At 35.2% G+C, this 12,050-nt stretch overlaps 1 pseudogene; it reads left to right on the top strand.

Moving 5' to 3' along the window:
- Positions 1–62: 62 nt before the first annotated feature.
- On the top strand, positions 63–11,152 carry LOC113088982 (huntingtin-interacting protein 1-related protein-like; annotated as a pseudogene).
- The last annotated feature ends 898 nt before the right edge of the window (positions 11,153–12,050 follow it).

The following is a 12,050-nucleotide window of genomic DNA, read 5'->3' as shown; positions in this document are numbered from 1 at the left end:
GTGTTTATTCACGGTTTAAGTAGTTGGAATATTTGACGTTTTTTTTTTTTTGGACTGAAATACAAGTTAAGATTGAGGAAACGCTGTTGATAGAGCGCGCGTGAGGAAACTCAACTGTGTGTGACTCGTTGACGTGACAGGTAGTGTGTGTGTGTGTGTGTGTGTCGGGACTCAGTCGATCATTTGTACATCTGGATTCATCTGAGGAAGGAGTTGAACATGGCCTCGAAGAAAACCGAGTCGAAGAAAAACGAGAAAACGGATAAATCTGAAAAAGCTTTAGCTGCAGAAAAGGAGCAATTCGTCAAACTTCAGGTGAGAAAGACGCCCTCGCTCATATTTACTTCATTCAACGAGTATTTGATTTATATATTTACCTACTTGGTTGAAAAATCGAAAATCTTTGGTGTTTTTCTTTTCATTTAAGTGAGAGAAACGCCTGATAAATAGACTTATCTTTGAAACTATTTAAAATATTTTGTTAAAATATATTTTTAAATCGTCACATTTTATCGCTTGGAATCCCCGCGAAATTCATTTTAATTACGTGTGGCCTAAAACAATCGCCATTATGTTTTAAAAACATTGTTTTAATATACATTCCTTGTTTTTTGTGCTATACATGTTACTTTTGGAAGTGTACAATTGCCATCCAATATATTTTACCATAGTAATATGGATGTACATCATGATATTATTAAAGTACCATGTAAATACCATGGTATGGATATGGTATTGTATTATTTTATTACCAGAAACTGAACTGCTCTGTAAATACATGTATGTAAGATCTGACTCAGATGTTCCTCCTGGCTGCGATTATTTATTAGTTTTTAATGTGTGCTTCATTGTGATGTGTATTATTTAATATTTTAAACAGTCATATGTATTAACATTACAGGTGTGCATCATGTATTGTGTTTAATTAATGATGTTATGTAAAATCTCATCTGCTTTACAGCTTCAAAGCATCACCAAATCCATCACCAATGTGGAGGCCCCTATCAAGGAGAAATATGGACGCAGTATCCTTTAATATTGATTTAATACAGCATTTCTTGTGTGTATAATCATGTTCATTGTATGTTGTAGTGAGCTTGCGCACAGATGTCCAGGTTTGACAGTCACAGCATGTACTTTATCAGTCAAATTTAGTTGTGTAACACGTTTCAAAACAGATTTACGAAAAATAATAATGTTAATGTTTATAATATCTTAGTATCTTCATGCCTTGTTGTTGCATTTAGCAGAATCACAGCTAGTGATAATATAGTTTACATTTTACTACAGTGTAAACACGCAAGCAATTGAGATTTGCTATATTGTCTGTATAGCTCTATGTGAGTGTACTCTATGGTTATGGATAAAGTTGGATTTAGTTAAATATTTCCAACTTTATATAAAGAGCTGGGTGATAATCTAGTTGCATTTTAAGATACAATACAAACTCAGACATTTGAAATCTGCTATTTAGCAAATGCTTTGAATCATCTTTGCTAAATATCATCTGGACTTTGTCCTTAACTTTTGCACAGATATCATTTTAGGCACACATAAGGAAGGCGGTGCTGTCACGTTCTGGTCTCACGCCGTGAGTCTGCCGCTGTCCAGTAACGCAATCCTCAGCTGGAAGTTTTGCCACGTGGTGCACAAACTGCTTCGAGACGGCCATCCTAACGTCAGTCTCAACTACCAGTACCATCATGACTTCATTTGACTTTATTTGTCTAAAATTACCCTACAAATATAAATGTATGTCTTTCTTGTAGACTTTACGAGACAGCAGAGGTCACACCGCAAGCATTAGACAGATGGGAACATTATGGGTGAGTTCGAAATGATCTGGATGTTTTTCTGTTGAGCAAGTCATTTACGTCATCTTTCGTGTAAAAACTTTCAACTTAAATTTTGTATGTGTTTGCTGTGTTTCAGGGGAATCTACATGATAGATATGGACATATTGTTGCTCTGTATGCCAAGCTGCTGTGTATTAAAATCGATTTCCATTTAAAGGTTAGTTTAATGTTTCCTTCATTGACATATGAGTTAAAAATATCTATCTATCTATCTATCTATCTATCTATCTATCTATCTATCTATCTATCTATCTATCTATCTAATCTGGTTTCCACCACAGCATCTGGAGATCCCACCAAACCTTGACGCTCCTGAGCAGGTTCTTGATAAAGCCATCGCCATTGATATCAACAAAGTGTAAGTACATTGCTAATGATTTCAGTGAGCTTGAATAATCTGTTGATGTAAATGAATTACACGTGATTATTGTATTTCCAGGTTTGACATGACAGGCGAGGTTCTGGAGTACATGGAAGCAGCTCTAAAGCTGCAAGAAACAGGTAAACATAATGTTTAACCCAAAAATTGATCAAAAGTGACAGTTGAGACATTTATAAATTTACAAAAGAGTTCCATTTCAAGTGTTGTTTTTCTGTCTGCACTTCATAGAGTTCTAAAAAAATGTATCACAGATTGCACAAAATATAAATAAATCAAAAGAATAATGTGACACTGAAGACTGGGGTAATGATGCTGAAAATTCAGATATATGAATATATTCATACAGGAATGAGTTACATTTTAAAATATATTCATATAGAAAACAGTTATTTTAAATTGTAATAAAATTGTCAGTTTTTACTGCATCAAATAAATACAGCCTTGGTGAGCAGAAGAGACGGCAGTGTGTGTATAATAAATCTTTTTTTCTTTTTAAATGCAGTTTTCCGGCAGATGGAGTCGAGCTCCACCAGCTCTACCACTCCTGTGGGTCAGTGCCGTCTGGCACCGCTGGTTCTCGTCATCCAGGACTGCGGTCCGCTCTACCATTTCCTGGTCAAGCTCTTGTTCAAGCTACACAGCAGTGAGTCTTGTTGTTTACATGCTGCTCTCTTCATTTATATGCATTATTTTCATTGAGTTTACCAGCGCTGTGCATCTGTGTCACAGGAATACCGGTGGACGCTCTGTTAGGACACAGGGAACGTTTCCGCGAGCAGTTCAACAGGTAACGGTGGACTGCAGTATTACGTTATAATGCACCGATATAGAAATTTTGTCCAATAGCAAAAGCAGAATTTTTTTTTGTTATTGCTGTTAAGTTTAAGACATTTTAAAATGTGTTAATGCACATTATACCTCTATGATGAATATTGTTTAGTATTTCACATGCCCATTTATCTAAACTAAAAGGGGACTCTTATTATGAAGTTCTGGGCAGTGGGACGAAGTGTGTGGAAGAGGAATAAATGGAGAACGTTGATTGATTCAAAAGTGTTTTATTTAGTATAACAATTGCCACTGACTAATATATATTTACTGAAATAAACATTTTTCATGGCAATCTAGAAATGAACAAGTCAATTCAGGTATCAGAACATTATAAAATGTACAAAAGAAAAGATGGTCAGATTTTTGAACTTTAAATGTTTCTAGTAAAAAAATACAAAAAACCTATTCATAATGACAATGATTTATAAAAAAACAAATAAATGATAATATCAGGCATTACTGATTTAATGTACACTATAATTCATAATCATTTGTGGTCGGTAAGATTTTTTGTTTGTTTTTGAAAGCAATCTCCCCAAGGCTCCCTAAGTCTGCATTTATTTGATTAAAATTACAGTAAAAATATAAATATTATTGCAATTAACTTTATTCTAATTTATTTATGTAATGCAAAGCTGAATTTTCAGCATCTTCATTCCTTCCTTCAGAAATCATTCTAATATGGTGATTTGCTGCTCAAGAAACATTTCTTATTATCAATGTTGAAAAGAGTTATGATGCTTCATATTTTCATGAAAACTGTGATACATTTTTTTTTTTTTTAGGATTCTTTGATGAATTGGAATAGTACTTATTTAGAGTGCATTTACATATACTAATTTGGCAGATGCTTTTATTCAATTAAATTCACAAAATGTAAAAGTGGAGTGCTGCTTTGAGTAGTTTTTTGTCTGCCTTTGTCCTCCACAGTTTGACGCAGTTTTTCGAGAGAGCGAGAGGGATGGAGTTTTTCAAATCTATCATTCAGATTCCTGATCTTCCCGATGTAAGATCTTTACATTCATCAGTAATTCAGTTTCAAGTCATGTTTACTGAAAATGTTTTACAAAATGCTATGAAAGAAACTATATTGACGGATGGTGTAAAATGCTGAACAGATGAATATATGCATATGAATGTTGTAGGAGCCTCCAAATTTCCTGCGTGCGGCTTCACTCGCTGATCACGTGAAGCCTGTGGTCGTTCAGAATGAGACATTCCCTGACTTCGATGATACGGACACGCAGCTGGATTTCGGTGAAGGAAACTATCAGATGGTAAAAACAACCAGGATCGGTCAAGCCTTGTAGATTGGCTCAGAGAAAGTCTTACTAAGTGCTTTTCCACATTTATGACAATTCTAATTATTATGTTCAACAGTATTATGGATACAACCAGTTTGACCCTCCAATTGACATACAAGAGCAAAGGTAACATACCACGTTATCAAACTATACTCACAAATTAGATCAGTTCTTTTTGTCAGCAGTGCGACTAAATGGAGAACAAATGCAGACTCCTAGAGTTTCAGAAGATTTCAACAATATCTCAAACCATGCTCAGATTTGTCCGAGATATAAATATTAACTCAAAATTCTCATTTTAAATTCTCATTAACAACTTCTCAGCTGATATAGATAAATATTATAGTTTCTTGGTATGAATGCAACTTTATTCATATATCTTCTGCTTTCACTTTAATTGTAGTTAAACCGCTAGTAATTTTATTATTTTTATTACTATTATTTTTTTTAAATGTCTATAGACGGTTTCATCAAGCGCACGCGCCTGGACCTAAGTTAACTTCCGGTCTGTTGGCTGCAGTGCCTTGCCTTCTACAAACACAGTTAAATTCAAGGTGATGAGTAGACTGAAGTTGGGCTCAGGTGGTTGTGCTGCGGGATGTGTTTCCCATACGTTTATTTATTTTTTGGAGACTTGCCACAATTTTAAAACTGATTTTCAAAAAGGCTTCGTTGAATAAACATGAGTAACTTATGTACTGCACTTTTATTAATAATAATGCCTTACATTTATATGTTTAAATATCAAAGCGAGGCACAGGTGTTTTTATATCGCTGTATTTCTGAAGGAAGACTTGCATGTTATATGCCTGATGCAGCGTTTGTGAGCGTAGATCTGCTTTGTTTACAGCTGTTACTGGGGAAACCTCTATTTCTCGCGCTTTATGTCTATGCTTTAAAACATCTCCTGCTGGCAAATAATGCATTTGCATTTTCATCAAGTCCACCTGATCCACGCAGCAAACATATTTTGTTTGTTATCAAAAAATATCTACTCTAGAGGGACTTGGCTGTTGTTATTAATTCTATTTGGAAGTCTACCGGAAGTTAAGTTAGGTCCACAATACGGGCACGCGCAGTAACGTTTGTTTATGTTGTTGCCGTTGAAACCGTCTATATAGTTTCTTTTAATTTGTATGTATTATTTTATTTAGCGTATTAAGTTTGAGTTATTTTAGTAATTAAACTTAAATTAAACAAAAATGAGCAATGATGTCTTGGCAGTTAGCTGAAATAAAATAGGTTTATTTTATTTATTTATTTATATTTATTTTATTACAACTTTTTATTTGCTTTAAAATGTAAAAAAAAAAAAATTGTTTTAGTTAATGGTAATAATAACCCTGATGTAGACATGACTTATTTGTGTAAAAGGGAGTTTTAGGAGAAAAATAAAACATCTGAGAAAGCTAGAAGTCAATCAAATGTTTGGTTGCACTTTTCACTGAACTTACGTTTCTCATGATCGTTAAAACCTTTTAATCTGATGTTTAAAATATTTTGTACACAAAGAGAAGTTGTGTTATCTCATAGTTTTGATGACTTTACTATTATTCTAAATTGTGGATAGTAGTGTTATAATTAAAGAACAAATTGGTGTCCAGATGTTTGAAATGTCTTTTCATTTCTTCTGTAATATTAACTCTCACACAGAGAGACCGAGGCTGATACTCTGAGGAAAGAACTAGAGGTGGTGAAACCAGAGCTGGAGCTCATAAAAGTGGAGGTTAGACATTGGTTTTTTTCACATCTGTCTTGAGAAGTGTTTTCTTCGGAGATTGATTCCCATCCTCCGTGTGTCTGCAGGCCCAGCGCGCTGTGGTCCAGCTCAAATCTCAGGTCAATAAACTGGAATCCGAGCTTGAGGACCAGCGGACGCACAAGCAGATGGCGCTGGTGGAGAACGAGCGTCTGCGTATGGAGGTGGAGAACCTCAGAACCCAGACCGCAGTCGCTGCCAGCATACAGGCCACGGTGGAGGACGCGGGCAGTGAGTGACCTCTGACCCCACACTCAGACACACTATATATATATGCTACTGTTTGTATGTTTGGAAGAAATACATATTTTATTCAGCAAGGATCCTGATGCACAAAAGATTTTTATTTTAAACAAATGCTGTGCTTTTTTAAGAATCCTGCACAAAAATATATAATGGTTTCAAAACAAAATAACAAAATATGCAGCAGCGGAACTGTTTTCAACTCTGATAATCATAGGAAATGTCTCTTAACCTGTAAACTGTCACCCCGTCCTGTATACGGGTCGCCTACATTTACTTCACTATATCACTATTAAATCCCAATCTAATCATGACAAACTATATATTGTTGGAAAGGTCTAAGACTCCTAAATAGATATTTTACCAATCTTTTTTGTTAAAAGGTATGTAGGAAAAGTAATAATTAATTTATGGCAAGAGTGTACCTCAAAAACCTACATCATAACAAAGTCTTCTTTGTTGCCTTTTTCTTGATCACACTTTAGAAATCATCAGAAATGATACTATCACTTGAAAACTTAAAATCTCAAAATGCATCCTTTGAAACCTCTTTTAAAATTAAACATTGCATTACCATGAAAATGGTACATCAAAGTCATGTTATAAAATGTTTTCAGTCATGAATTATAAAAATGAATTATAAAAATGCCTTGGTGAGCATAAGAGCCTTCTTTTGAATGGTAGTATGAATGAAAATCTCTTGTTCTCGTGTTTTCTAGGCAGAGCTCAGACTGCTCAGGTACATTTCAGTCGACTCAAAGAGAAACACGCCGAGCTGGTCAGCAGACATGCTGATCTCATGCGGAAGGTAAAGACAATTTTGTGCTACTTTCCTCACACATCATTGATAAAAACAGGGCTAGTAACTTCGCCACTCACAGAATCAGTTACACGATATGTGATCCTCCAGTACAATTTCTGTTACGGCCTTATGTGAGGAATATTCCCTAAATATGTTGCCACAAGGCGTCCTGGAGAAAAAAGTATCTTTATTTGTCATGGATAAACTTAAGATGGTGAAGTGTCTTTGCTATATGGTTATTATGATTGTTAATGGTCTTGATTTTCTGTGTCAGAATGCAGAGATGGTGAAGCAGCTCAGCAGCACTCAGCAGGCGCAGGAGGAGCTGCTCACATACAAACAGCAGACGGCCGTAGAGCTGGAGCATCTGAGACAGGACAACAGCTCAAAGGTCACACTCCACTCATTTCTGTTTATGGTTCCAGTCATTCCTCAGATTTAAAAGTTCCCTTAGCACTCATACTAACCTGGAGTGATATAGGTTAGTTGACCAGTAGGAGATTTTCAACACCTGATGCAAATATTCCAATATTATAGTTTTATTAATAGCATTAGTGCAGTATTAAAATGTAATGAAATTTAATGCATTTATTTAATGAACAAATCAGTAGTATTTTTAAAATATGATTTCAATAAAAAAGAAAAATCCATTTTAAAATGTAATTTTTTCCTGTGATGCACAGCTGAATTTTCAGCATCATCACTCCAGTCTGCAGTGTCACATAATCCTTCAGAAATAATTTTAATATACTGATTCACTGCTCAAGAAACATTTTTTTAATTATTATTATGTTAAAAGCAGTTTTTTAAATTTTTTTTGACTATTTAATGAATGAAATTTTCAAAAGAACAGCATTTATTTGAATTATTAATCTTCCGTAACATCATAAATGTCTTTACTGTCACTTTTGACCAATTTAATTCATCCTTTCTCAATAAAAGGAAAAATCTCTTGAATGATAGTGAATTTTCTCCTAATTATTAAAAAACAGAAATTGTACATTATCCATTGACAATCAGGTTTGATGATTTAATTGAAACTAGTGCAGATCATCTCAAAAATATCTGCTAATATATTGGGCTGGCAGAAATATCCACCTGTCATTAACTGAACTGAACTCTAATTTTCAGCTGGAGGCACAGAGAGCAGAAATTGAACGTTTGAAGCAAGAGCTAGCAAACGAGAGGGCTGAAATGTTCCGAGTCCATAATAGTTTGCAGAGCAAGGAGAAGGTATGGATCTCTATCAATGTGCATAAAAGACTCCAGATTCTGAATGCATTAAAACTGGTAAATACTGTAATGTGTCTCTGACCTGTGTGTGTGTGTGTGTGTGTGTGTGTGTTTAGGCCGGAGACGAGTTGAGCAGTGTGTTGGTGGGTCTTCAGGCAGAAAAAGAAACACTACTTCGTACAGTGAGAGATCAGGAAGCTGAGATTGCTAGTCTGCGTCAGGCCGCCCAACTCCACCAGACCATGCTACAGCAGGAGAGAGACCGACATCAGAGAGAGATGACAGCGCTGCAGAACCAGCTGCAGGAAAAAGTCAGTGCAACGTCCTTATCCTTCCCAATGCCAATTAATATGAACTTACATGCAGCTTTTGCTGTCCTGGTTTTAAACAAAACAGCATGAGGTCTGAATGAGTGTGTTTGCTGTTTATTTGTGGTCAGTTGTGTCGGGAGCAGGAGCTGCAGCTGGAGATGGAGAAGATGAGACGTGAGATGGAGGAGAAGCGAGTGGAGCTGCTGCGTGCTCAAAGTGCTCTGAACAGTAAAGAATCTGTGAGTATTTCTTCCTCAGCAGACCCTCTGTTTCAAACATATGCAAGCTGTTTCCATTTGTGCAACTGATGCATAATATGATTTTTTTTTTACACAAGCATGCATACATTTATTTAACATATTAGTGGGTGACCAATATGATTTTTACAAAATCAAATGCTTATACAATATTTATAGAGCGAGCTGACTGATCGCTTATACAGTACTGAAATATATAATATAAATCACATCCAAAATAAAAGTTTTTGTTTCCATAATATGTGTGTGTACTGTGTGTATTTATTATGTATATATAAATACAAACCCATGCATGTAAATATGTTGTTTATATATTAAATTTAAGTATATATATATATATATATATATATATATATCATTTTTTTGATTTATTTTTTTGTTTTTTATAAACTGTAATAAAATATATAATATACACAGTACATATACATATTATGTAAACAAAAACTTTTATTTTGGATATAATTAATCGCATGACAGCACTAAATATAATATAATATCTGTCAAAAGCATCATTTATTCCTGTGATGGAAGTCTGAGTTTCCAGCATCATTACTCCAGTCTCCAGTGGTCACATGGTCACATGATCACATGACTTTGTTTAAATATTGACACATAACACTATTATATACTAAGCACAAAGCATGTGAAACAAAGGATCTCTTTGTCAAGACCTGCTTATGTTTGTCAATTCACCTATGGTGTCTGAATCAGCACTACACCTTCAAAATGGTAAATTCTTTGTGTTTGTATGTGTTTCAGACAGGAGACCAGCTGAGCAGTGTGTTAGTGGGTCTGCAGGCGCAGAAGGAGGTTCTTCTACGTTCAGTGAAAGAACAGGAGGCTGAGATCACTAACCTGCGTCAGGCCGCCCAGCTCCACCAGGCCACGCTGCTGCAGGAGAGAGACAGGAGTCAGAGAGAGATGACAGCGCTGCAGAGCCAAATGCAGGCCAAGGTCAGAAAAACTAGGGAATTGTGGGCAAGATTTCTCCAAAGAAAAAAAAACATTCATGCATACATAGTTTGAAAGTCCTTCAATAAAATACTATGATTTGGGATGCTGATAGCTGACACAATACTGAAGTATGATAATACTAAACAATAATTGCAAATATTAATCTAGTATTTTTGTTAATGTAATATTAATTACCGTATATAAATAGTTCTGTCAATATTTAGAGAGTGGACTGACCGATAGCTAATACAATACTGAAATATACTGTTTGAATCAGTTCAATAATAGCTAATGTTTACATAATGTAATATTAGTTATGTCAGCCTTTAGCGAGTGGGCTGATTGATAGCTAATATAATGATCTATGATATACTGTATAATAGCAAATATAATTTGATTTTAGTATATAATACTATTTATTATTTGTTTTTATCTAATCTAATGTAATCTTTTATAAATATTAGTTATGTCAGTTTTTAGAAAGTGAGCTGACTGATAGATAAAATTATTAAACAAAATGTATTTTGTGTGTAATATAATACATAAATATAACATATGTCAATAATTAGAGAGTGGGCTGACTGATAACTGATACAATGGTGAATTAATCTTGTATAGGATGAACAGTATGCACACTGGGATGTAGCCCAGGTTTAGCTACTGTAGTGTCTATTGAGGGTCTTAATGAGTTATTTTTTTTTCTGTACAGTTTAGTCTGGATTCAGGACTGTTCCAGCAGAAGCTGCAGGATGAGCAGTTCAGTCTGTTGCAGTGCGCTGTGGTGGAGGCCGAGGGCATCGTGCTGGACGCTGTGGCCAAAGTGGACGACCCACTACACGTGCGCTGCATCAGCACCCCAGGTCTGTCCTTCCTCACCCTCCTCCTCCTCATACCTGAATATCTTCATCAGTTCTTTTACTCAACATATATCTAATCTCTGCTTGCAGAGTATTTGATCAATCGTGCTGAGTTGACGCTGGCGTCCCTTGATAAGATGCAGCAGAGTCATGCAGTCTATTTGAAGGAACATGGATGGTAAGATGTCATTCTAATCAGTAAGCTACAGGTTCAGGTGTTAGTGTGATGTAATCTCTTCTTCTTCCTCTTCTAGACGCCAGTGGTTTGTTGAGGTCGGTGACCCAGTTCTCTCATCTCATTGCTGACACTATTGTGAATGGAGCAGGAAATGCACACTCAGCGCCTACGGGACCAAGCAGACCGTGAGAGTCCTAATTATTCTTTAATATTAAAAATGCACACCTGCACATTTCAAATGCATATAGTGCTACTGACATTCAAAATATTTTTGGTGTTTAGATGGTCCAAACTAGTCTAGACAAGAATATTTATAATTTCTTGAAAAAAAAAGTTGCAAATGAACAGTATTTAATGTTATCATAGTTTTGGTACATACATTAATACATTTACTAATGATTTGCATTAGAAAATCCAGATGAAATTGTGTAGTTTATAGCTGATCAAAGCTGTTATGGTTCCTGGATGGTCCAAACTGCTCTAGATAAAATTTAGAATTTCTTTTTTAAAAAGTTGCAAATTACCGCAGTCTTTAAAGTTATTCCAATTTTCTATCACAAACATTTTGTGTTACAAAATTTGTACTGATAATTTGCATAAGAAAATCCATCTAACTCCAGATGGTTTAACACGGTTATAGCTTCTTCAAGCTGCTGGTTTATGGTCCTTAGATGGTCCAAGCTGTTCTAAATATAATTTATAATTTCTTAAAAAATAAGATGCATATTACTACAATCTTTGAAGCTGTTTAAGTTTTGCATTAGAAAATATATACAGATGACTGCATTAAAAAATTAACACAGTCTTTAAATTACTTTGTACTGATGATTTGCATTAAAAAATACAGCTAAAACCAGATGGTTTGCATGGCATTTAGCAGGTTCAGACTTCTCATCTATAGTCCTTAGATGGCTAATCAACCGTAGATGTGGATGCAACCTTATAGAGCACTTTGATCAAGCTAGTTAGAGCTGGTAAAACCATCTCAACCCCGTAAACGGGTAAAAGCTGGTTTTTTGCTGTTTTTTTCCCCCAGCAGTCTGATGATTTTATGTTCATGTCTCTGTAGGTTTGACTGATAAC

Source organism: Carassius auratus, unplaced genomic scaffold (genome assembly GCF_003368295.1).
Source record: "Carassius auratus strain Wakin unplaced genomic scaffold, ASM336829v1 scaf_tig00047801, whole genome shotgun sequence".
NCBI classification, from domain to species: Eukaryota; Metazoa; Chordata; class Actinopteri; order Cypriniformes; family Cyprinidae; genus Carassius; species Carassius auratus.
Note: the sequence above shows the minus strand (reverse complement) of the source record. Positions and strands in the feature narration are given on the sequence as shown.